The following is a 27,120-nucleotide window of genomic DNA, read 5'->3' on the forward strand; positions in this document are numbered from 1 at the left end:
TTGAAGATGCAACATAAGCACCACCGAATAGTGATAGCATCACCAAGTGTCCAGAGGAGGTGGATCAAGAAAGTAGGAAAGAACGAAGTAACAGCATTTGCAGCAATGTAGATGGACCTAGAGAACATCCCACTAAGTGAAGTGAGCCAGCCAGAGAAAGACAGATATCATGTGATATCACGTATATGTGGAAACGAATTTAATTCAAATAAACTGATTTATATAACAGAAACAGACTCTCAGATTTTGAAAACAAACTTATGGTTGCCAAAGGAGAAAGGAGGGGGAGAGTGATAAATTAGGAATTTGGGATTCACATATACACACTACTCTATATAAAATATATAACTAACAGGACCTATTGCATAGCACAGGAACTCTGCTCAGTATTCTACATGGGAAAAGAATCTGAAAAAGAATACATATATGGAGATGTATAACTGAGTCACTTTTCTGTACACCTGACACTAATGCAACATTGTAAAGCAACTATGTTCCAATAAAAACAAGTAAATAAAAATTAAAAGAAAGAAAGAAAGCAGGAATAGATTCCCAAGGTCTTTACTCCTGTTTGGACATTATGTGATATAATACTTAGTGAGAACCTATTCTGTGTTGAGAAGAAAAACACAACCATAGTGAAAGCACAGGCTTGGAATCTGAGGGGCCCAAGTTCACTAAACGGCCTCGCACCTTTCTAAGTGGGTGACCTTGGGCAAGACATTTAATCCTTCTAAGCCTGGCACATAGTAGAAGGTCAATGAAGATTTTTCAAAAAAAAAAAAATGACTAAGTTTTTGTTTCTTAATCTATAAAATATGGCTCTCGGGACCTACCTTGCAGGGTTGTTGAGGAGCTGATAAGAAAATGAATGGATAGCGCTTTATTATTACTATTTACTTCATAATACTCAGCAGTCTCCCACCTTTGGTCTCCTGGGGAAGGCAGACAAGCAAATCCACAATTATTCTGCATTGGAGTTGAAAACCAAACCAAACTGGAGGTGGGAAGGTGCATGGTGGTGAGATTCAGAAAAGGCTTCTCAGGGGAAGTAACTCTTGAGCTGTTTTAAGTAACAGGTAAAACCTACCCAGGCAACAGAAGGGAGGAATGGCATTTCAGGCAAAAGGATTGAAATGCATAGTGGCACAGTATGCCCTGATCAGGTGGTAGGCAGACTGAGCAGTAGTGTCCCTGCTGGGTCCTACAGGCTAAGCTGAGGAGCCTGAGATGTGCCTGGACAGCTGGGAGCTGGGAAGAGTGTGTAAGGACACCTTGGGTTTTTAAATCCTAATGGCATGGAGGTTGAATTGCTTGCCAATGGTCAATGATATAATCAATCATATGCCTAAGTAATGACACAATCAAAATCAAAAAGAAAAACAAAAGAATAGGGTTTTGTTTGGGGGTTGGTAGTGAAGATGAAGAGACAGTCATGCACTAAGAGAGGGCATGGAAGCCCCATGCCATTTCCCACATGCCTTGCCTTGTGCATCTCTTCCATCTGGCTGTTCCTAAGCCAGATTGTATTATAATAAACTGGTCATCCGGTGACTAAAATGTTTGTCTGACTTCTGTGAGCCACTGTAACAAATTAATCAAGCCCAAGGAACTGGTCATTGAAAGCTTCTAGGTACAGCCTGGGAGTCAGAAGCACAGGTGACAATCTGAACTTACTCTTGGTATCTGAATGGGGGTGTGTGTGGTGGGGGCGGTTTTACAGGACTGAGCCTTTAATGTGTGGAATCTGACACGATCTCTGGGTGTAGTTCTGAAGGGCTGTTTCCCTGGACATCCTGCCCCACTGGAACTGGACACAGAATCGTTAAGGGAGAGAAACCATCTACTGACATCATTGCTGTTGGGCAGTGGGAGGTTCTAGGCACCAGCTCTCCCAAAAGCCACCAGAAAATCTGTGGGAGCCACCAAGAAACATATTATCCCCTAAGCACTCAATTTCTGAACTCAAGAACTTTTTTTTTTTTTGTCTTTTTGCCATTTCTTGGGCCGCACCTGCGGCATGTGGAGGTTCCCAGACTAGGAGTCTAATTGGAGCTGTTGATGCCAGCCTACGCCAGAGCCACAGCAATGCGGGATCCGAGCTGCATCTGCAACCTACACCACAGCTCATGGTAAAGCCAGGTCCTTAACCCACTGAGCAAGGCCAGGGTTCGAACCCGCAACCTCATGGTTCCTAGTTGGATTCGTTAACCAGAGCCACGATGGGAACTTCTGAACTCAAGAAATTTTGAAATCTTTAGAGTTTTCATGCATTCAGCCTAGTCTTTTTAGTCCCGAATTCCTGAACTTAATTCCTAATCCCATCTACTTTTACATTTTTTGCTTTTCATGATCAGGGCCTTTTATCTTAACATTTTCCCTCTTCTTTTATGTTTTTAACCTTTTATCTTATTAGATTCAAGCCTTTTATCTTTTAAATATTACCCGTTTTAGCTCATGTACTTTATCTCAGAAAGATTTAAATTGATTTAAACAAATACTCTATTCCTTTTCCTTTACATTTATTCCCCCTCACCTTGCTGGCAGTGTTTTAATTTTTACTCTCCTTGTAACTTCCTAGCTTCCTTATATTTTAAAAGAATTTCTTCATTCCTTTCTCATTTTCCTTCCTCTTTTTCTTTTTGACCTTATTTTGAGTTTTTAATGTCCAAGAACCAAATGCTGGGAGAGAAGGAAACATGGAAAAGGGCTGCCCCAAAGCCTCCAGTAGGAGGCTGAAATTGAGAAAGGGTTACAGTGGAACCAAGGTTTAAGAGAATGTAGAAGGAAGGGAATCTCCGTGGCTGGGGTGGGGAGAGCAAGCTTTCCAGAAAAACAAAGGAGGACGTGTGTCTTTGCGAGACACATGTACTCCAATGTTCACTGCAGCACTATTTACAATATCCAAGACATGTAAACACCTAAATGTCCATCGACAGAGGAGTGGATCAAGAAGATATGGTACATATACACAACGGAATATTACTCAGCCATTAAAAAGAACAAAATACCGGCATTTTTTGCAACATGGATGGACCTAGAAACTATCATGCTAAGAGAAGTCAGCCATACAATGAGACACCAACATCAAATGCTTTCATTGGCATGTGGAATCTGAAGAAAGGACAGACTGAACTTCTTTGCAGAACAGATGCTGATTCACAGATATTGAAAAACTTATGGTCTCCGGAGGAGACAGTTTTGGGGGTGGGGGGATGTGCCTGGGCTGTGGGATGGAAATCCTGTGAAATCAGATTATGATGATTATACAACTACAGATGTGATAAATTCATCTGAGTAATTAAAAAAATGGAAAAAAAAATAAAAAAATAAAGGCAAGGGGTGCAAAAAAAAAAAGAAAGAAAGAAAAACAAAGGAGGTTTGCTGCATCCTGTTGAGATCCCCATTATCATAGTTATTCCAAAAATACATGATGTTGTAAAGATGCCAGTTGTGCAAATTTCCTCTGGTGATTTTGGATCGCAGGAGAAGGTGGATGTTAGATTGATCCAGGGTTGGGACTGCACGAATTCCATTTTGGAAAGAGAGAAATGCATATGAACTTATTGCATATGCATGAGAGTCATCTTATGAAATCTGGACCGAACAACAAGGAAATAAGATAAGGGGCAGGTGACGGATGATGGCAAATTATGTGCATGGGTGGGTGGTCTGGTCAAAGGATTGGAGGTCTCAATTCTAAGAACAGATGAAAAGCAGGGAATGTTAAATGAAAAACTGGAAAGGGCAAGAGGCTAAGCTTGAGAGCAAGACAGTTGATTTCTGTGGAGAAGTTCCTGCAGATGGCAAGGACCAAGATGGGACCATGGGGGTGAGCAACTCCAATTGGGTTGGGAGAAAAAGACAACATTGTCCAGAGACCAAGAGGATATTGGATGGGCTGATGCCTTGTAACCTGCCCCTTTGGTTAACAGACATAACAATCTAAGTAGAAAATTTTACCACAAATTACTACAGAGGTGATGGCATTAAATAATAACGTGAGAGGCATTTTCCGGGAGGGTGTTCACATCTCATCATACCCAAAGGGCACAGCATAATATATACAATTTGCCCCTCTGCTCTCTACCATTATTGAAAACAAGAATCTAAGTGGCATAAAAAAAAAATTATGCCCCACCTCCATTTTTAAAAAAGGAGCTTTATTTCTTGGTGTAGGAAATTTAGAAGATAAAGACCAAGGGAAAAAAAAAAAAACAAATAACATGGAGGGGAGAAAAACATACTCAAAACATACTCAAAACATCACCCTAAGAAGAAAACCACTATTTACATTTGGGAGAGGGTATGCATGTATTTTCTTTTGTTTTTCTTCTTTTAAGAAAATGAGATTATACTGTACATACTATAAGGTAATATGCTTATCCCGTTTACTTAATTACAAATATATTTCCACATCAAGAAAAATCATCTAACATGATTTATTTAAATTTTTTTCCTTCTATAATATTTTTAATGCCCATCCCATTTTATGAGTGAACTCCAACTTGTGTAAAATCCTCTTGTCTCATTTTTAGATATTAGAAACAATACAGTAGTGAACACCTTTGGGCGCACCCATGATTATTTCCTTCAGTGAATTTCCTAGAAAGAGTCTTCTTCAAGGCTATACACGTCTTGACATGTTGTCATACTGCCTAACTGCCGTGCAAGAAGGAGGTATCAATTTAGTCATATAAAAAGTGCCAGTTTAACACACTCTCACAGGTAGGAGGCATTGTTTTTCTTTTGAACTCTTTATAACCTCTGCCAATGTGAGAGCTGGAAAGCGGCCTTGCCTTTTCCGTTGCATTTTTTGGATTCCCAGTGATGGTGAACATCTTCTGCATTCCTGGCCCCACCGTCATCCCTTCCCAAACTGCTTCTCCCAGCCTGAAACCTGGAGTATTGCCCTGAAGACACATGAAATGACACCATAAGGAAAAGCCCCACAACATGTGTTTACACTCACTCTAAGAATGTTGTGAAGTGTTTGCATTATTATGAAAATAATGTCTTTTTTTAGGACCCATTTTAGTACCAGGAATAGCTATGTCTCTTTTATTTTTATTTAATTGATTCTGGGGAATGTGCAACTGACTGTGTTCTCTCTCTCTCTCTTTTTTTTTTTTTGCATTGGCATTGGCAGCTAGAAACTTCAGAGCCAGTTTCCAAGCAATGCCTATTTGTGTGCCAACCTCACTCTTGGCTCCTTCTTATCTTTTCAACCCTGGTTTTTCCCTCTGTCATATTTTCTTCAACTATTTCACTCTGGCTGCACCTTGTTTGGCAGGCATTTGTGCAATACAGGGTGTAAATAAATAAAACATTGCAACCTATGTGTCGATTGTGGCTCACCACGATGGGAGCCAACCAGTGCCTTAGCAGTCACTAACACTGAGAGAATGGGCTACTTCCTGGAATTTGTCACATTGAGGTGAACACTGAAAATGACGCTGTTGATATGATTCACCACAGTGAATGGAGGAGATGCTCAGGGCCTGGAGATGACTGCAGGTTTTATCTCCACTCCATTGCTCCAGGCGTGAGAAGACCATTACCTCAGGACATTTGTAACCCATGAGTGGCACACAGGTTGAGAGGCACTAGGGTACAGGAGAAAAAAAAATACCTAACAAAAGTAAAGCTAAGAAAAGTAAAATAAAATTCTTCCTAGGCTTGTGCCTACTTCAGAGGAAATGCTTTTGTTTCCCCTCCAAGAAATGTCTCTTCTTTAAATACGTTGTGAACAAAATGAGAGAAATTCTCTAGCAGAGATGTAGCAGAGAAAGCAACCACCCTGGCATCTGTGCTGGAATTTGTGCCCATGCCCTTCTTCCCTCTTTTTCCCCAAGCTTCTATAACAGGGGTCAATCCCTTCTCAGAGCCTCAAGGAGGCATTCTCTGTTCATGGAGATCACGGATTCTTTGGCCCTCCATCCCATAGATAGATAGCTCTTGGATAGCCCTTCCTCTTTGCTACAGGCTCCATAAACTCTTGCCTCCCTGGATTTCTTCTCAGTAGCATCCACCACATTCTCCATCTCTTGGGCCTCTTCCTTCTGCTCTCTCACCAACATTAGCATCAGAACAGGATTCAGAATAGGACTCAGTAATTTTATGTCTCTCACAGGGACGGAGAGGAATTAGACATTCATCACGTATGTTTCACTTTTCCAGGCACACAGCTAAGCTGTCTCCTAGCACACAGGTATCGGGTATCGAGGTGGGGCATGGGACTGAGCTCACCTATGGAATGTGAGCAGAGTTGGCTGTATCACTTCTAGACCCCGGAACTTAGGAGCATGTGTCTTCTCTCTTTTCTCCTCCCTCACATCAGGGGACTCAAAGTCCCATTCTAAAGATGGCAAAGCCAAAGAGCAGGAGGAATATGGATCTATGAATGACAGCGTGGGGCACAGCTCCCTTCTAACTTCATTAAATTGTGGAATAGTGGAGAAATCAATCTTTATAGTTTAAGATCGCTGATATTTAGGAGGTTGGTTTTTTTAGAAGTTAGCACATGCTAATTAATGCATCCATTGTTCCTGCTGTTTCCAAAAAAAAAAGAAAACTGGCCTTTCTAACTTTTTAAAAACTTATTATTAATTACCATGGGAACATAGGTTTTTGTTTTTTTAAGGCAGGGAAGGTTTTGGGATTATAAAATTCTCAGAGCAGTGCTTCTCAAAGAGTAGTTTGTAGAACATTAGTTTTCCAGAAAGTGCATAGAAAAATATGAAAAAGAGAGTTCTATGAATTAATAATATGAGGAATCTCAGTGTGAAAAGAAACAGGATTCCTTGCTGCAGAACTTCTCAGGGCCTTTAATATAAAACTGTACATTGTGACTCTCCACAAGGGGGCTCTGTTGAACAGATCTGTCTCAGCCTCAAAGACAGACGATCAAATCAGAACAAAACAAGAACTGGTTCTTTTAGAAGTGAGATTTGTACATCTGAGCACCTTTATTTTTTTATTCTTATATTTTATTATTTTTTTTTATTTTTAGGGCCACACCCTCAGCATACGGAGGTTCCCAGGCTAGGGTCAAATCAGAGCTACAGCTGCCAGCCTATGCCACAGCCACAGCAACGTGGGATCCGAGCCAAGTCTGCAACCTACACCACAGCTCACGTCAATGCCGGATTCCTGACCTACTGAGTGAGGCCAGCGATCCAACCTTCATCCTCATGGATACTAGTCAGATTCCTTTCCGCTGTGCCGCAATGCGAACTCCCTGAATACATTTAGAGGCAGAAATTCTATTCCAGGACTCTGCTATAGTCTAAAGTTCCTCCCCAAACTGACCTTCTAATGACTCCTTAACCCCAGAAGAAAAGCCAGTCCAGGGTTGTCTGTTCCATCACCTGTCTCATCACAATGCGGCCAACCTACCAGAGTTGTGGCAGTGCCACCTCCCCGAGGGAAAGCAACAGGCAGGCCACTCCCACTTCTAAGCTCCTGCTACATGGACCAGTCATGGCCTCTTTCTGGGAAAATAACAGAAAAGGCAGTCTCTGATTACTAACTGCTGCTATAGTCGAAGAGTTGATCCAGTACAGCTCAGGAGAAAGACGGGGAGGGGTGTACCACGTGGGGCATGAAGGGAAAAAGTGAGGAAAGGCAATAAAGTAGAGGAAACCAATCGAGCAAGGTGAACGTTTGGCATGTGTGCTTAATGATAGTCCACAGGAGCCAAGATGGGGCACTTTAGTAGCTAACTGTCTACAAGCCTCTCGGCAAACAGAGCTCAGATATGCATAGATTTCTGAAGGGGAGACTGTCTGAACTTGCTCTGAATCACATCCAACTGGATGTTGTAATGCAACAGTCTTCAAGCCTCAATACCAACTCCCAACTGTATCCTCTGCCTAAAATCCCCAGATTCCATTTCCAAGGAGCCTTGCAGAGCACAGAGCTGGGAAAACAGGACTGCTTGTGAGACCCTTTTAAGATCCACTGAATATACATTTTAAGTTTTAATCTTATTTGGAAGATTGTGAACACCAACCAGAGAGCGCCAAACCAGAAGGAAGCAATGTCATCCCCAGAAAGGAAGCAGAATAAGGTCTGGCCACAGGTCTGCAAGCCAGTGGTGCTCACTGATGACCCTCACATCCGTGGCATATTAACAGAGTGACAAACACCAGTCGACACGAGAGAAATCATCCGGCATCTCAGACTGCTTCTTCCCAAGTACTTGAGTCCTTGTCTCTTTATGTCTACCTCTGATCTCTTCTTGGCTCTGTCATCCAGACTTTCTACCTACCCCAAGCCTAGACATGGCAGAGATGCTAACTGTCAGGCTGAACCTGCCCCTTGCTTCTCCCGTATGCCAAAGCCCGGAGGGGTTACACTGCTCAGAGTCAGACCACCTCTGGGTTTCGGCAGCAAGGCATTAGCCCCGCAAACCAAGCTGGAGCTGCTGTCAGGCCTCTGAAGACAAATGCAGGAGCCATGCCTTCTTTGTGGAGTTCTGGCGCTCAATAGATAACCATCAAATCGGTGCACCAGGATAAACACACATGATAATGCACTTATGCTCTCTAACTCTATCCAGGTTGCCGACAAAAAAGGGTTTGCCTTTTATTTCCTCACTGTATCTCCTAAGTGCATCTCATTGCTCACCAGCATCATGATCTCCTGGGTACCTTTAAAAGAGCAATTCTCAGGCCTCTCATTAGACAATTTGAAGGAGAGTCGGAGGGAAGAGCCCAGGAATATGCATTCTGAAAACTCTGCCCAGGAGATGCTTCTGCACATGGAGTCTGAAGAAGGCTGCTTGGGGGGTTCCATTCCCAGCAGTCTCCCCTCCCATGGGGAAGCAGCTACAGACTTGCCCCAGAGGCTCACCTCCTACTCCCCATTAGCTGGCTCCTCCTCACCTCCCCCCTGGCCAGCGGGGCCTCGCCTCTGAGCAGAGCTGTGGGCTTCCCAATTTTGCCATAATCCTACCTCCACTGCCTTATCCAGGAGAGTCCTCTACCACAGTCCTCTACCGCATGGACTCCAACCACAGGTACAGCCAAATGAGATTCCCATCCTGTTCTTCTATCTATGAGAATGCTCAGAGCCTCCCATTCTCTAAAACCAGGGGAAAGGTTCGGGCTTTTCTTTTCTTCACCACCAAATCCGTTGAGCCCACTGCCAACACCTGTCCTTCTTCACCTCCCACCTGAGCTTTGACCCCCACCTCAGACTTCTGTTCGCAACACTCTACTGAATCAGCTCTGCAGCCTTGGTCATGAAAATGATGATCCATTACACCCAAAGGGTATTTTACAGCTAATAAAATACTTTCACACATACTTTGTCATCTGGACTTCAAGACCCTGTGAAAAAAGCAGGTAGTATCTCAGGGATTCCCAAACTTCAGTCTAGGTTAACATACCGCCTTCCCACTTTTGGCCATATTTATTTACCCCTGCATTTTAATGCACTTACTGTTTTTCTGAAAAATGACCACGTATTTTAACTTATGTTCATTTTGAAAGAAAATGCATATAATTCTCATAAGTGGAAAACCTATATTTTCCATTCATAGGAGGAACCAATATAAAGAAATTTGGTGAAAACGGAGTTCCCTTCGTGGCTCAGTGGTTAATGAATCAGACTAGGAACCATGAGATTGCGGGTTCGATCCCTGGCCTTGCTCAGTGGGTTGGGGATCTGGCATTGCCATGAGCTGTGGTGTAGGTCGCAGACACAGCTCAGATCCCATGTTGCTGTGGCTCTGGCGTAAGACTCCTAGCCTGGGAACCTCCACATGCCGCGGGTGCAGCCCTAGAAAAGACAAAAAAATAAAATAAAATAAAGAAATTCGGTGAAAACAAAATGTTATTAAATTTCAAAGTGGAAGTTACTCTGGCCTGTGCATCTATTGAGGGGGAATGCCTGGGCCCCTGGAGAAAGTCAGTTCCCTGGCTTCCCCACTGCTCTACCCAGAAAGTAGGAAGCCTCAGCCCTACTGAGCTTCCTTCTGGCCTTTCTGTGTTCACAGAGGTCTGGCTTATTCACAAGAGGTCAATATTAACCACTTCTGCTTCTCAGATGTCAGGGCTTTCCCAGGACCTAAGCCTAAACTCTGCTCCCCAACCACTGTCCAGCCCACAGGGAGGAAGTGTCACAGCAGTTCTCCCACATGGTTCTCAGCAGAGCCTAGGGCTTTACTCAGCCAGTTGTCCACAGCCCATAGAAGATGCAAAGAACTGGGGTGGGGCCTCCACAGGTGGTCATGTTTCCAGCATTATTCTATCTAGATTCTATTCTATCTGTATTATTCTAGCTAGAACCTATTGTCCACCAATGCTTAGAAGCCAAAGTCCCTTCACACTTTGTTTAAAGATGAAATAATCACATCCATTAGGGTGGCTATTGGAAAAAAGAAAGAAAGAAAGGAAAAATAAGGAAAGCAATGAAAAGTAAGGAAAAGAAAAGAGTAAGTGTTGGCATGGATGTGGAGAAATTGAGATCCTTGTGTATGGCTGTTGGGAATAGGGGGTAACCACTGTGGAAGATAGTATGGTGGTTCCTCAAAAACATTAAAATAGAATTGTCATTTGACCAGCAATTTCACTACTGGGTATATACACAGAAGAACTGAAAGCAGGGTCTTGAAGAGATATGTGTAGGTCGCACTCATAGCAACACTACTCACAATAACCAAAAGGTGGTACAATCCAAATGTCCATCAACAGATGAAGAGAATGTCATTTAGCCTTAATAAGGAATGATACTCATATACATGCTACTACATGGTAGCTACAACATTATGCATAGTAAAATAAGCCATTCAGAAAAGGACAAATATTGTATGAGTCCACTTATACAAGATACCTCAAGCAGACAAATTCATAGAAAGTAGATGGCTGGTTACCAGGGACTGGGGGAGGGACAAGTGGGAAGTTATTGGTTAATGGGCACGGAGTTTCAGTACGAGATGATGACAAAGTTCTAGAGGAGTGTGCTGGTGATGGTTGCCCAACAGTGTGAATGCATTTAATGCCACTGCACTCTACACTTAAAAAATGGTAAAAGCAGTGCATTTTATGTTGTATATATTTTACCGCAATTTCTAAAAATGAGATCAGCAGTCACTTATGAGAAATGTGTTAGAGTCCTACTAGCACCAAACTTGACCCAAGTTAGGGCTAAAATTGAACTGGGAAGCGGATAACTTTCTCACCATGTGATTCAATATTATCAAAGGTCACATTCCAGCATCTCCAAAACCACCAGTAATATGTTTACCAAAATTTGAGAAAACACTCTAGTATTTTATATACTCTTTACACAAATGAGGACGCTGAATCTCAGACACAACAGAGATAATAAGTGAATTCTCCAAGATCACACAGTAAATGGCTTGATATAGGCTATACTCATTCCCAATTTAGTGTCAGTCCTATTAACCCAAAGTACTCCTTCCTACCCCCTCCCTTTTCTTCTCCTGCGTTATCCAAGACAATAAACTCTTTTTGTTCTTCTACGACTCATTTTTCTTTCTTTATGTCTTTTGTAATTAGAAAAAATTACAAGCTTTTTTTTTTTTTTTTTTTTTTTAACAGCCACACTTGTAGCACATGGAAGTTCCCAGGCTAGGGGGCTGGGGTTGAATCAGAGCTACAACTGATGGCCTACACCACAGTCACAGCAGCACTGGATCCGAGCCACATCTGCAACCTATACCTCAGCTTTCAGCAATGCTGGATCTTTAACTGACTGAGTGAGGTCAGGGATCAAACCTGAATCCTCAAGGACACTATGTCAAGTTCTTAACCTGCTGAGCCATAATGGGAACGCCATAGACTTTATTTTTTAGAGCAGTTTTAGGTACAGAAAAATTGAGGAGGGAGTACAGAGAATTCCCATATACCCACTCCCACCTACCAGCTTCCTCTTATATTAAAATTTTGCATTAGTGTGGTATATCTATATCATTGCTGAGCTAATCTTGATATAATATTAACTGAAGTCCATAGTTGGATTCACTCTTGGTCTCCTACATTCTGCTGGTAATGACTTGCATCCACCATTCCTGAATCAGACAGATGAGTTTTATTGTCCGAAGAAGCCCTTATTTTCTCTCTCTCTTTCTTTTTTCCCCAAGTTAGGAGATTCCCTAAAGTTCCAATCCTGACCTGTTTCTCTTCTTGCTCTTCCCTCTCACTTAAGAACTCATTTCCATCCCCAGGTTTTCAGGGACCACTTCCCTCCTGACAGCTCTCCGATTTAAATCCCTGCTGGCCTGCTGCACACCTCCACTTGGATGTCGGAAGCAAGCCTGCTGTGTGCTCTGCCCCCAGCCCCTGAACACCCATTTCTCTTCATGACAAGCCATCCTTTCAGTCACCTTGTCACCCTAGAATCAACTTTGACTCTTCCCTCCTTATTCTTTGAGGCAGAGGCATTTGAGAGAGGGGGGAGGGCATCCAGTGACAGCTTGGAGTCATGTTCATGATGAGCTTAGACTCTCTGGCTGCAGGAATCTGTCTTCAGGTCCTCTGACCCATGCAAGGTGAATGGCAAAAATAATGACCTGGTGAGCCAACAGCCATTTCCACAGAAATGCTTCTTTGTAGTCAACCTAGCAAAGACCTCTCCCCTTTTTTCACATCAAACAGGTCTTCCCCTCTCACCCCCAGCTGCCTTTGATGTCTCTTTTCTCTGACCCAGGTCTTGGCACTGGTGGGAAAGAACATCGGGATGAGAGCAGATCTGCTGATCACCAATAGAATGACTGAACTTATTCTCTGAGGTCAAAGTTCAAAGGATTCATTAAAGGTTTCCTTTAAATATAAACCCAGCAGTTTAATAAAAATGTACCATTTAAGGCCTGAGCATAATCTAATGTTTTCCCTCAGTTGGTTCACTGAAAAATTAAGAAGAAGCCCATGTAACTATGTAATGAAAATCCAGTGTAGTAATAGAAATTTTACAAGCTCAGAAGAAGACAAAGGAGTATATTGGTTGGGAATGTGTCCAGGTGCATGAAACAAGAAACTGATAAGAGCGATATAACCAAATCAGGGTCATTTTCCTCAAGTAGCAACAAGTCCAGAGTTAGACAGACCAAGCAAGTATAGCAAATCCTTGAAGCTGTCAGGGACCAAACTCCTTTCATCATCCTCTTGCCATTCCTCGCTTGTGACTCCCATCATCAGGTTTGCAGGATGACTGTTTGCACATCCATTCATCAAATGTGAGTTTTAGGGAGGAAAACAGGTAAGGGTGAAGGTTAAAAGGCATGTGCCAAGCGACACTCTCCCTTTTAACTAGGAAAACAAGAGCTTTCCCGTTTATATATCATTGGCTAGAATGGTGTCATAGTTGCAAGGGAGTCTAGGAATTCATTCAGGTTTGTAAGGTGGGCACACTACTGCAGTGAACAAAACTTGAGATCAGTAAGAAAGGAAGATCTGAGATAAGCCAGCCCCATGTTGAGGAGACAACTCATCAGCTCAATGAAGAGGTGCATGTGGCGAGGAACTGAGGTATTCTGCCAACAACCAGCACTGATATGCCAGCCACATTAGTCATTTAGAAGAAGGTCCTCCAGCCCCAGTCCAACCTTCAGATGGCTGCGATCCAGCTGTAACCTGGCTGCATCCTCATAAGAGACCCTTAGCCAACATCACCCTGCTCAGCCACTCTTGAATCCCTAACCCTCAAAATGGCATGAGATCATAAGTACTTACTGCTGTTTTAAGAGGGGGGCAGTCTGTTATGCAGCAATGAGTAACTAATATGGAAAATAAGAAAGAAGAGGTGGACAGAATATGGGATAGGCTAGCTGTGCCTATCCCAAAGAGGGAATAACTAACTTTCTTTCAAATGTGGAGGGCAGGTAAATGTTTAGAGCAGAAGTAATACCTTAGTAAGTTGTGTAGAAATAGTTTCCCTGGGAGGAGAAAGAAGGCAGGTGGGAAGCCCCTTCGGGTAGAGAGGATACCTGTACAGCTCACTATCCAACACCGTGTGGGAATGGGAGTTGGAGGGACACCACTATTTCCACTTTCTACTGGTGGCATGGGGGTGGGAGGGTGAAGAGCATAAAAGAAGCAGGAGGTATATGCCAAAGCTGGAGCCTAAGGAGTCTTGAAATCTCTCTTAGGAATCTTGGTTTTATCACATAGGCAATGGAAAGCCATTGAAGGTTTTTAGGAGAGAACAGTCATGATCAGATTAAATCAGAACAGACCACTCTAGCAGTAGCGAGGAGCACAAACTAGACATGGGCTTCCTAGAACATTTAAAAGAAGATTCAGTTTGTGCAATTAGATGCCCAACATTTGGCAACCATCTGGCTTTTGGGTAGTTGAAACTTTGCAGAGATTGTGGACTATTTCCATGAGGCCTGAAAACAGGGTATACAGCATTCTTATATCCAAAAAACAGGTAGTGGATGATGGGCAGTGTATACCTGCCTGGACTCTGCGTTTACACCTGGGCCTGAATCACATTCTGCAATTTAGGCAACGCTGTGGGTGACCCTTAGAGCCTAATGAAGATAATGATGTAGCCTACCTAATTAGTATCAGTGGGTGAGCCTCAGAAGCAACTCTGTAAATATTCTAGCAACATGCTGGGCATGAGGTGGGGTGGGGTGGTATGTAATAACTCCTCTGTTAATGATCCTGTTTTACCATAAAAACTTCTAGATGAGTGAGACAGATGGGGCTGAATTATTCCCCTCACAGGTTGGAAAACCAACTGAAACAAAGATGAGTTATGATTTATGGCAGAGTGAGGGTTTGGATTTGGGGGTCTGGATGGTTAGGGCAGTACTACTCTACCCTGCAACCATGCACAGCCAAGCGATTACACTGTTACTTCTTTTTGGTGGTGAAAATAAAAGTTGAGAAACATCAATGAAAGATAAAATGGATAATTAGAATAAAAGCAAAGGATCGAAGTTCCCATTGTGGCTCAGGGGGTTAAGAACTTGAATAGTATTCTTACGAGGATGGGGGTTCTATCCTTGGCCTCACTCAGTGTGTTAAGGATCTGACATTGCTGCAAGGTGTGGTGTAGGTCACAGATGTAGCTGGGACCCAGAGCGGCTGTGGCTGTGGCAAAAAAAGCAAAGGATTATTCTCACAGAATGATCTGCAGTCTCCTCTCCCCTCCTTCCAATTTATAAATCTCCAGTCCCTCGTAATTTTATTCCTTGCTCTTAATTACAACGTGCCATAAGGTAGTTGATAGAAGATGATCATACTTTTCTGAGAATGATCTCATTTCCCCTCATAACTTTTCAGTAAGAAGGAATCAGCATTTGGTTTTGTCACATATGTTAAAAGTACATCATTTTAGTTCAGAAGAAATTGAAGCTCTAGCATGTGCTGGTCCGTGGGTATCAAAAGATGAATAAGCCAGGTCTCTGCCTTGAGAAATCTAGTACTTAGTGGGGAAGTCAAACCCTGAACAAATACCTATCGAGTCCAGATAATAAGCCTTGCACTAGAAGAATAAATAATTTGCCCCAAGGAGCACAGAGAAGGAAACATTTCAGTCTATTTCAGGGTTCCAGTAAGGAGGATGAATGGCCCCAGAGTTATAACAGGGGCACTTAAGTTAGGTTTTGAAGGATGAATAGAAGTTCACCAGAAAGACAGGCCTCTGAGCCAAAAGGAATTAGCATGAACAATGCCCAGGGGCATGGATACATAAACGGCTTGGAAAATTTAAAGTCTATAAAGGGCACCCAGGTGGAGAGTAGCAAGAGATGGGGATGGGAAAAAAAAAGGTGGAGACCCTGAGGCCTCACTGGGAAGTTAGGCTTAATTTTAATGGCAGTGGGGAGTACCTGGGGTTCTGTAAACATTACGTGCAGCTCTTAGACTTTTGGAAGAGGCGCCTACCGTGGGCTCCTCTTTCCGACCCCTTGGCTTGTTTTACAGTACCGGGCTCGATCACATGGCTGGCTCTCATGGTGAATGCAAGGCATCTGTTTTACTGGGGACTGAGTCTGTCCCTTTGGTGAGCCCACCGGAGTCACAAGTGACAAGTCCTGTGAGTAAATTACACGATCAAGAGACACTTAATCTGGCCTAAATGCATTTGGTCATAAGGGTGATTTATCAAGAAAGCAAACCCACTGCCAAGTTAAGGGAGGAGAAGGCTCCTGATTTACACTCGCCAGCAGAACAGGAACGTCACTGCGCCTCACATCTGAGCCAGTCACTGCTCTCTGACCGCTTTACTGCCTCCCCGCCACCTCGCAGGACCATTGGGAAGCAGAACTTCACTCTTCAGGCCACGGCGCTGAGAAAACAGCATCGACCCACAGAAAGGCTTTGGGGTTCATGGAAATTGTCTTGAGTGTCGCCTGGGCCAGACCCCAATAATGTGACTTCCAGTCCTCATGGGCCACCCCAGGCACCCCAAAGAGACCCTGGGTACCACTGGGACTGAAGAAATTATTTATCACCTATATCTTACAGGGTTGCAGGGTAGGGGGAGACATCCTCCAAGTCTCCCATGGTTCAAGGAACACCCTGTCCAAATATTATTCTGCACCGGGCATTTACTGCCCTTCTCAACAGCCCTCTGGATTCAGGTTCTAGGGCATTGACATGCCCCATGGGAGGACACCCCTGCCATCCCCACCAGCCCCTCCAGTCCTCTCAAGTGACATCAGACCGAGCCAAGGAGCATACCAATCTAACTGGCAACCCCCGCCTCACTACCCGCAAGACAGGTAAGTACCTCGGGGCCAGGACCTCATGCTGTTTTGTAACATAAGCACTTTCCACCCAGGGTGCATAAGTCAAGGGGGGTCTGCTTGTGGACTCCAAATAGTCGCTATCGCAGTGTTATTGTAGCCTCCCATTCTTCCTCCTGATTACTCCACTCAACATAATCTACAGCGTTCAGTGATAAACCTGCTGGCACGCAATTTATAGGCAAACAATTCCCGTCTCTTTTCAGCCACTTATCTTTTCCAGCAGTCAAAGAAAAACTATATATAGTGTCTCTCTGGCGTCTGATCCTCTCTTTTTTTGACACAAGGGAGACATCAAGGTTTTATGCTGGGTAAAAGAGCAGAGTCTAGCTTCTCCCTGGAACATAACAAATGGCTGTGTACCAGGGCAGGGCGGGCTGGTGAAGCATGACAGGCTGCAGAAAGAAAAGGCAAGAGAAGAGGATGAGCAAGGCTGGAAACATGGCCCTGACATGGTCTGTCTGTGGTGAGGACCAACACACAGACTCAGATGGGATTAACAAAAGCAGCTCTGTACAAGAGCATTCACGGCTTCTTCACAGAGCATGGCGGCACGGAAGTGCCATGGGAAGTTTGGGCAGTACTTATTTACTGAGCATTTTCAAAACATCTGACTGTAACAACCCTATAAGGCTGGTAGAGATGAGAATTACTCTCACTTGTAGATGAGAAAATAGATATGGTAAATTTATTTGCTGAAGGTCCTAGCACTGGTAAGCAGTAAAGACAGAAAAGAAAGTATATATACACAATGGAATACACCTCAGCCATAGAAAAGAACAAAATAATGCCATGTGCAGCAACATGGATGCATCTAGAGACTCTCATACTAAGTGAAGTCAAAAAGAGAAAGACAAATACCATGTGATATCACTTATATGTGGAATCTAATATGCAGAACAAATGAACCTATCTGCAGAAAAGAACCAAACTCATGGACTTGGAGCACAACTTGTGGTTGCCAAAGGGGAGGGAGAGGGAGTGGGATGGACTGGGAGTTTGGGGTTAGTAGATGCGAAGTATTGCATTTGGCGTGGATAAGCAATGAGATCCTGCTGTGTAGCTCAGGGAACTATATCTAGTCACTTGGGATGGAACATGATGGAAGATAATGTGAGAAAAAAATGGATATGTACGTGTGTGTGTACAACTGGGTCACTTTGCTGTACAGCGGAAATTGACAGAACATTGCAAATCAACTGCAATAGAAAAAATAAAAATCTCAAGAAAAAAAAAACAAATAGCACAAAAAAAGTACATAGGTTTCTGATGTTTAACACACTGCTCTCCTCATTCACCGCATTGCAGATTTATCCCCTTTAAACTAACTCATTTGCATCCACACTTAGTTACACACACACACACACACACACACACACACATCCACACCTCTTAACTACTCAAGCAGGAGAAAACCTGGAAATGTGGCCAAACCTTCTATGACAACATTTGTAATATTCTTGATTACCACTAAGATATTCCTAGCACTTCAAAAGGAAAGTGAACACTTAATCAGAAGTCAACAAAAGAAATCTTCATTTAATTGACTATTTTCTGCTCTCTACTTTTATAGAAAAACATAAGATCTGGAGTTCCCTTCATGACTCAGCAGTTAACAAACCCAACTAGTATCCATGAGGATGAGGGTTCGATCCCTGGCATTGCTCAGTGAGTCAAGGATCTGGTGTTGCTGTGAGCTGTGGTGTAGGTGGCAGACACGTCTTGGATCCCACGTTGCTGTGGCTGTGGTGTAGGCCAGCAGCTAAAGCTCTGACTCAACCCTTAGCCTGGAAACCTCCATACGCCATGGGTGCAGCCCTAAAAAGTAAAACAAAAACAAAACAAACAAACAAAAAACATAAGATCTTCAGAAAACAAGTAAATAAACAGGGATTTATGATGGTTATGCCCTAGATTCCTTAGCTTGATTCCAAAATTTGTATCCCTTGTCCTATCTCCTAGGGGACCCAAATGAGCATCCTACCTGCTGCTTTTCACCTCCTGAAACAAAAAGAGAGACATTGGAGTTCTCTTGTAGTCCAGCGGGTTAGGGATCTGGCATTGTCACTGCGCGGCTCTGGATATTTCTAAGCCAGGAGGGTTGGGGGTGAGTCTGTCTGACAGTGCAGTTCAGGCAAAATTCTTACTGAAGGCGACACTGGAGTGGAGACTTGAAGGATTTTTATAGATAGAGAAGGGCTGAGGTATAGTTTGAGCAAAAATAAAGAGATTGTAGTGGGTTGAATGGTGCCTTCTCCAAAGCATGCTCATGTCCTAACTCCCGGAGCCTATGAATGTGGCCTGACTTGGAAGAGATGTGATTGAGTTAAGGATCTCCAGATGAGAGCATCCTGGGTAACCTGGGTGGGTCTTAAATCCCATGACAAGTATCACACAGAGGAAGGACACACAGAGGGAAGAGGAAAAGGCCGTGTGAAGTCAGAGGCAGAGAAAGGAGTGATGTGGTCACAGGCCATGGAACACCTGGGGCCACCAGAAGCTGGAAGCAGCAAGGAAGGACTCTCTCCTAGAGCCTCTGAAGGGAGTGCAGGCTTGCTGACGCTTTGGGTTTTGAACTTCTGGCCCCCAGAACTGTCAGAAAATAAATTTCTGCTGTTTTAGGCCACCAAGTTGTGGTCCAGTTCCTCAGAATCCATGGAGGAACAGGTTCTGGGACTCCTGTGGATACCAAACATCCATGGCCACTCAGGCTCCTTATACAAACTGGCGTAGATTTGCATATAACCTACTTACATCCTTTTTTTTTTTTTTTTGGTCTTTTTAGGGTCGAACCCCAGCATATGGAAGTTCACAGGCTAGTGGTCAAATCGGAGCTGTAGCTGCCAGCCACAGCCATAGCCACGGCCACAGCAACTCCAGATCCGAGCCACGTCTGTGATCTACATTGAAGCTCATGGCAATGCCAGATTCTTAACTCACTAAGCAGGGCCAGGGATCAAACCCACATCCTCACAGATTCTAGTCGGATTTGTTACTCCTGAACCGCAATGAGAACTCCCCTCGTTTATTTAAATCATCTGCAGATTATTCAAATGAGGTCATAAATCAGCCACCCACTGATGACCCCATTCTGGCATCAAAAATCCTCTGTACAAGAAATGCAAAGGAAAGAAAGAAAAAAATATATAAGTGCAAAAGTCCACAGCTGCACATCAGGCTAACTGGTGAGCTACAGTTAATGGCCAGGTAGACCTGTCCTGAGTCCTTCCAATAAAACATGTGCGCTATTGACTAGTTACCTTCTGTCTGCTGAGCTTCCTTGTTCAAACCTCGACTCTGACCATCATAACCACATCGCCACAGCGAAGGCCAAAGTAGCAGAGAAGGAGAACAGGTCATATGAACACTATGTGCCCCAAGATTAAGGCAGCTGGGTCCCCCTCCCTGTTTGTATTCTATCTTAATTGTTTTATTTACCCCCTATCCAGCCCTCCTTGTTTCCCATGATGCTTTGGACTTGATTTAATAAACCATGTGACTCATGCAAAAAAAAAAAAAAAAGGTCCATAGTTAACTTATAAAACCTAAAACATTGTAAATGCTATGAGAACAGCTATAAATACAATGCAAACACTATGTCAATAGTTGCCCACGCATAGCAAATTCAACTTTTTTGCTTTTTGGTACTTTTCAAAGTTTTTTTTTTTTCCAAATATTTTTGATCCAGGGTTGGCTGAATCAGTGGCTGTGGACCGCAAATAGAGAGCTGGCTATGATTCTTCCCAGCAGCCACAGGAAACTAACACAGAGGTGTGAAAGGAACACCAGTCCTGGTTGCCTTGAGGTCCATTCCCACCCTTTCCCTGCTCTGCTCTCTAGAGCAGGGGGCTGCCCTCAACAGGCAGTTTCCCAGACCTCTGAAGTTTCTAGCTGGGCTGGGCCAATCAGATGCACTTGGCAGAGACTGAGGGTGGGAGCAAGGGAGCCCGCGGGGGTTTCTCCTCTTCCCTGTCAGCCTCCAGTGGCACCTCCAGCAGCAGCTGTCCTATCTCCTCCCACGGCTTCCATTCCCACTAAATAGGATCACTGTGATTTCGGGTTCCTCTGGGTGATCCCAGCTCCTCTTCTGATTAAAAGTCAAAGAGTCACTAGAAAGAATGACTACATTACAATTAAAGCACAGGCCATATGTGGGGAGGGGAGGGAGAAGAGCCTGGAGCAGTAGGCTAATGGGCCGGATATCCCACATGCGTCGAAAACCAGCAGGGCTTTGGGCCTCTTCTGATAAAGCAAAACCTCCACAGAAGTCACATACTCTCATCTCTGACCTGACATCCACTGGTACCCAGCTTAGTCACCATGAAGGCTCCAGATATTTCCTGGCAGGGGACCGTATTAATGTGCTAGAGTTGCCACAACAAAGCACCATAGACTGGGTGGCTTAAACAACAGACCTTTGTTTTCTCACAGTTCTGGAGGCTACAAGTCCAAGATCAAGGTATTGGCAGGCTTTGCTTCTTCTGAGGCCTCCCTCCTTGGCTTGTAGCCCACAGTCATCTTGTGCCATCACATGGTCTTCGTTCTGTGCTCTTCTGTGTCCAAGTTACCTCTTCTTATAAGGACACCAGTCATATTGAATTAGGGTCTATCCTAATGACTTCTTTTTAACTCAATTACCTTTTTAAAGACTGTATCTTTAAATTCGGAGGTACTGAGGTTAGGACCTCAACATAAGAATTTGGGGTGAGAACAGGTCTGCCCATGACAGGTACTTAAGCATGTGTGGCAGTCTGAGAGGTAGTGAGAACTGCAGATGCCCAGTGGGAATCCAATGGAACCCACAGGCGTTGAAAAGAAATGAAGCGGCCAGGTGGACGCAGGGGTACCTGATAGAAATCATAAGGTGATGGAACGAGGCCCTGGCCAGCAGAAGAGGCCAAAGCAGAGGAAAGGAAGGGAATGGAAGATATCTTACGGGAGCTGACCAGATGGACAACTGGACCAGTGTCTGAGACCATGTGAGAAACTCCCCAAGGACTTACCAAAAGCTTGCGTTGAGGTTCTAGCAGCGGGTAAGGACAAAAGTTGTCAAAGGGAAGGTTTACATATTAATGAGATTGTTTCATCCAAAAGTTAATAAAATCCATACAATAAAAGTCTGCATTTGGAAGTTCTTCCTACAGCCCCACTGTCCCCACCACAAAATAAACACACAAATGGTGTCTGGTCTCCTTGACATAGCATCCCTGTAGAGATAAAAACAAGAAACCAGGGCCTGTAAACAGTGATTTGCAAGGAAAGGGGAAATCAGACAGAGGTGGCGGGAACCTGACTGGAGCTCAATTCAATCGGAGCAGCTCTGTTTGTGTCTTGGCCACATGCAGACATGCTGTGGCTCTAGGACCATAAGCCCATGTCCAAGGGAGCCATACACACGTGCTTGTGCAGATGAGATGCAATTTATTAATATGAGACTCTGCGGGGTGCAGAGCAATAAATTGTAATTCATGAAATTTATAAACTGAGATAGCACGAGTGCGGGTCCTGTGAATTGTAATTCTCTCGACCTGACAAATGAACTGCTCTGGGCAGCGACGGCTTCAGCGGGGTGAGGGAAATAAATCAGCCGGCTAAACTGTGGTAAGAAAGCAAACCGTTTTATTGGTCTATGGATCTTGAGAAATGTTGATGAAGTCAGACCTGGAATCCCCCCTAGTTGTTTTACAAGCTGCTTTATCCTGCAGACCCCCCAGGTCTCCCTATATTACCACCATCTCCCAGGAAAAATGGGAAGTGAGTTATGCTGTGTTTGGGGTAGGAAACAAAAATAGATATTTTTATGGTCCTGGGAAAAGGTAAGTCCGAGCATTCAAGGAGGCGTCTGTGTTCCCAAGGTCCGCATTAGAGAAACACTTTACGGAAGGTTTTCTACAACAAAGGATACCCTCTCAGTTGCCAGAGAGCAGAGAACAGAAAATACCTTCAGGAACTCATGGTTTGTGAATATATTTAGAATAAGTAGGACGCGTCAGAGGTTAGCTTTTGAATTCACAAAGTATGAACTTACTCAGCAAGAGCCAAAAAAAAAAAAAAAAAGAACGCCTTAGGCAATGTTTAAGTCACAGATACTAGACCAAACTGTTTTTAATTATATTTGTGTCCTAAGAGAATCCACTTGCTATCAAATAACTAACACACCAATGACCCTCCAGTCTGTTCACGAAGCAGGACCCTGCAGACTCCATTCTAGAACATGGTTTGGTTTCAGTGAATGATCACATTTATCCTAAACTATAGCCTTTAAATTCAAAATGTCCTGTACTCAAGACATCGTCCTTCTAATGATCTGAATTACCAGACAGGACTGTTTAATTCAGAAGTTTGCTCACAAGGAAAGGCAGGAAAAAGGTAGCAACTCTGGAGAAGGAAAGGGGAGGAAAATGAACATTGGTTAGCCATCTGTGTGCCAGGTGGGATGCTCGGGGCTCACTGCCTTTGAGCAGTGACTATTATCTCCTTTTAAAGAAAAGGCTGAGCCTCAGAGAGGTTCACAAGCTGGCCAAAGGCACACAGCAGCAATTTTTAAAGGCAGGACTTCACTGACAACTAATTTCATGCCTCTTCCTTAGACTCTTCCAATTGAAAGAGTTCTCGCCTGGCCACTCAGCCTCTCTTTCTGCCTGCAGGTAAAGGCTTAACTGGACCCCAGACTTACATCACTGCCTCTCTTATTCTTAACCATCCCTGTGTAAGCAATAGACACCTCCTGCTCGGGGCCAGAGTCACAGGACCCCCAGTCTATGGGCCACTGGACAGGGCTGCGTAGACAGAGGAGGGGTCAGTCCTCCTCTCCCCTCGGGAAGCCCGACCGTGGGGCTCTGGGAGTCTCCGGTTTCAGGAGCAGGCTGCTCTAAGATTGAGAAGCGCAGGTCACAGTGGCGCTGTGGGGCAGACCCTAACAATTTGTTGCAGCCGCAGGAAACTTCCGCAATGCCTTTCACAGAAGCTCCGGCTCCGTCAGAGCTGCGTGTTTGTGTGGCCGCAGGGCGCGGGCCGCCCCCAGGGCTATCCCAGCTCCTGGCTCCCGGGTGGGCACAGGATCAGCCAGGGCAATGAAACCTGACTTTAAAAGCACAGATCCCGGGGGTGTCCCCCTCAGGGACACAGTATCCCACCCAATGCTGTGCAGGGTCTGCGCTGCCCTCCGCCTGAGGGAGAGGCCCCTCGGGGGAGGCCTGCCTCAGGTGTGGTTGCTGCTGTGGTCAAAGACCCCCCTCTGACTCCTCCTCACTCTCCCTGCCACACCTGGACTCTGGCCGAGGGCTCCTTGGTGGGTGTTCTCTCACCATCCCCGGGGGCTTGTTCCCAAACATTGGGCCCATCCCATTCCTCCCAGCTGCAAAATCTTTCTTGCTTACTCTTAGCCGAGATCTGTACTTGAATGAAGATACTTGGAGTTCATAGGTTTGAAGTGGGCCCTGGAATTCTGAATTTCTAACAAGCTCTCAGGTGTCAAGTGGGCTGCTCATCGCTGAACCACGCTTGGAATGATAAAGACCAGGAGGCTATGTCCCAGGTTCCAAAGGCCGGGGTTGAAAACTCTGGGCTGCTTCTCACCCCGCTACCCCCCTCCCACAGACTCTTTTCTAAACGCCTTTATCTCCTCCCTCCCACCCCCCCACCCCTGCTCTGCTCCAGGCAGACATCATCTGGCCTCAGGGACACCTAGCTCACCCACCAGGGTTATGTGCCTGCCACCTCCCTTGCCAGTGATGCTTATATCCTCCCCACTGATGTTCAAATCTTTCTCCCTTGCAAGTGCTAGCCTTCCCATAAGGACTCTCATCTTCCCGACAGGAAGAGCTACACTCCAGAGTGGAGGCACACAACTGGAAAGCCTGGCTTTCTCAGGAAGTGTCAAACCCAGGGACTGTTTGGGAGAGAAGTACCTGGAGCATCCCCCGCCCCCCAATGCAGCAAGCCCTGAAAGCTGCCTGGACTGGCCCATCACTCTCCAACTGGAAGCCTGCTCTGAGGTGGTTATCTTGGAAGAGCACAGTTCAGCTGTGCTGGACTGTTTATGGACCAGAGTGTCTCATTCAGTGAATACCTATGTTTGAGAGAGGCTGGCTGACACGGCTAGGGTTGAAATATCCTGCTTCGAATTGGTGAGGCCACATTCCCCATGAAACTAATGAAAAGTGGGTTAGGTACTTTCTATTAAAAAAAGCTTTATATGGTCTGATGTTAAATTGGGAAATGACTAAAGAATACAAACTCTTAGTCACCCTCCGTTAAAATTTGAATATTCACAAGCCCCAATCCTAACAAAGCCCCCCAAGCAAAGCTATCTGAGGCCCTCCTTAATTTTCCTTTTTTTGCTTCCAAACACTGAAATTCCAGCCAAGGTTTTCTGGTTATGGAACCTCTTCCGATCCTGATATCTCACAGGCTGTGGAAATTATTGAGAACTGGAATGAAAAATTTCCATCTTATCTTCCCTCTGTTATTTTGCAGGGAGGGTGTGGTGTTATCAGTTTGCAGAGGGGTGTAGGGGAGGTTTAGACTTGCACAGACTGGTGGGCCCTCTCTTCCCCAGATTTGCTGTCAGTTGTTTTGAGGGAAATGGGTAACCGGATCTTAGAATCCCTGGATGTGACGAGATAACATTGACTATAGGCAATTCTATTTACTGATAAAAATAATATATAGTTTTCAAATAGTCCCATAGTGAGTCACTTCTAAATAGTCAGAAATACATTTCCTGCAATTCTTCTTAGAGATTTCAATTAATCGTTTTATAAAATTACTCCCCTCACTAAGGTAGTCCAACTGAATGCTTGAAGAATTAGCACCATGCTCTTAAACTTGCCATAACCTAGACTTCGGGGACCCTTCAGATAAGAATCAAAGTCCAGAGCACATTCTCATAAGAAATGCTCTTAGCCTGACTTCCTGAAAGTAGCAAAGAATAGTTTAAGAGTAAGAGTTAGACAAAATCTACCGGCAAGCTTCCAGAATGCCAGACCCCTGGCAAAAGGCACACATCCCAAGTCATGGATGAATGTTGCTGGAGCCTAAACACCACAAGCCAAAGAAACTGGGGAGTCTTGAAGAAAAATTCAAGAGATTTGGATGCCTCTCCTGCTGGGCTTCTCAGCTCTGCAACTGCAAGCCTTTGAAATCATCTGAACCTCAGTTTCCTTTTCTGGAAAGAGAGGTTAATGACTGTCCCACCTAGCCTGCAGAGTGGCTGTGACAGGCACATCAGATCATCTCCCAGCAAACATCTTCTGAATTAACAGATTGATGCCATTGGCAGGCAGTCCCTCCCACTGGTTCTGGGACTCCACGAAGCAACTCTCTTCTTCTGATTCCCTCCCAGCACTTCCTCCCCACTTGACTCCTGTGCACAGGTAGAAGTGCGAGGAAATGAAGCAACAGGTATTTTAGAAAGGCCAGAATCTTATCCAGTTTCATATACGATTCTCTAAATCTCCCTCCTGCATTTTCCTCATTAAGTCCCCAAATTCTCCAGTCCTATCTCCTTACCCATCTCAAGTCACAGAATTGGTTAATTCTAGCTGACCTAGATAAGCTATCTTTCCTCCATGCCTGGAAATCAGGCCATCACTGTGTTCCTAAAGGCTCTATGCAAGGAGATTACTGGTTATCTTCTCCAAAAGATGAAGAACGAGACATTCCTATTAGAGAAGGGAAACTGCAAAGACTTCTAGGGCTTTCTCTAGGGACCAGAGAGAGATAGAGACTTGTGTCCCCAGGTACAGAGGTCCCACCTCCCTGGAAGCCCTTTGGGGAGATGGCAGGACCTCAGGAAGAAATAACAACCAAAGCTTTGCCAAACGATCATAGAGCCACCAGTCTCCAAGGACGATGAGGACCCGGCAAATGAATAGACCAGTGGTCACCCAGGTGGACCACAGACCAGAGGGCTCCACCTGAATACTCTGGGTGGACGTTCCCAGGAACTGGGAGGAACAGGGCATATTCCAGGAAGTCCTGGGACTGACTCTCCCACCACGCTGGCAGGATGGCTACAATAGCATATCAAATTTAATTTAAAGTAATAAAAGAAATGTGACATTTCTTATGCCTGATCATGTGGCATAGAATTTGCATGCTTGTTGTTCTTTCTGGGACGTTCTGGCAGATAACGCTGCTTTCTTTGGATGCTACAGAGTTTGGCAGAAACGGTTCTAAAGATCAGCAGAAGCTCTTTCTGAAGTTAACTTCCGCTCCCACCCCTGGTGAGAATTTACCCAGGGAAATACCAACCCAGCAAGTATTTCCTTCATAACCTGAAACTCAAGCTCTGAGTGGCCTACGTCCCCTTCACTCACAAGTGCTTCTCAGCCAATCTCTAGTGGAAAAGAACATGTTCTCTCTCTTACATCCAAAAAGTTATACAC

General features: G+C 44.5%; 1 protein-coding gene and 1 pseudogene across 4 annotated transcripts in view; both read right to left on the bottom strand.

Moving 5' to 3' along the window:
• BBS9 (Bardet-Biedl syndrome 9) overlaps positions 1–27,120 on the bottom strand; it is a 728,255-nt gene that overhangs the window by 140,674 nt on the left and 560,461 nt on the right. The gene's annotated exons all lie outside the window — the stretch shown is intronic.
• LOC125117326 (uncharacterized) lies at positions 22,903–24,063 on the bottom strand (annotated as a pseudogene).

This window comes from Phacochoerus africanus, chromosome 16 (assembly GCF_016906955.1).
Source record: "Phacochoerus africanus isolate WHEZ1 chromosome 16, ROS_Pafr_v1, whole genome shotgun sequence".
NCBI lineage: Eukaryota > Metazoa > Chordata > Mammalia > Artiodactyla > Suidae > Phacochoerus > Phacochoerus africanus.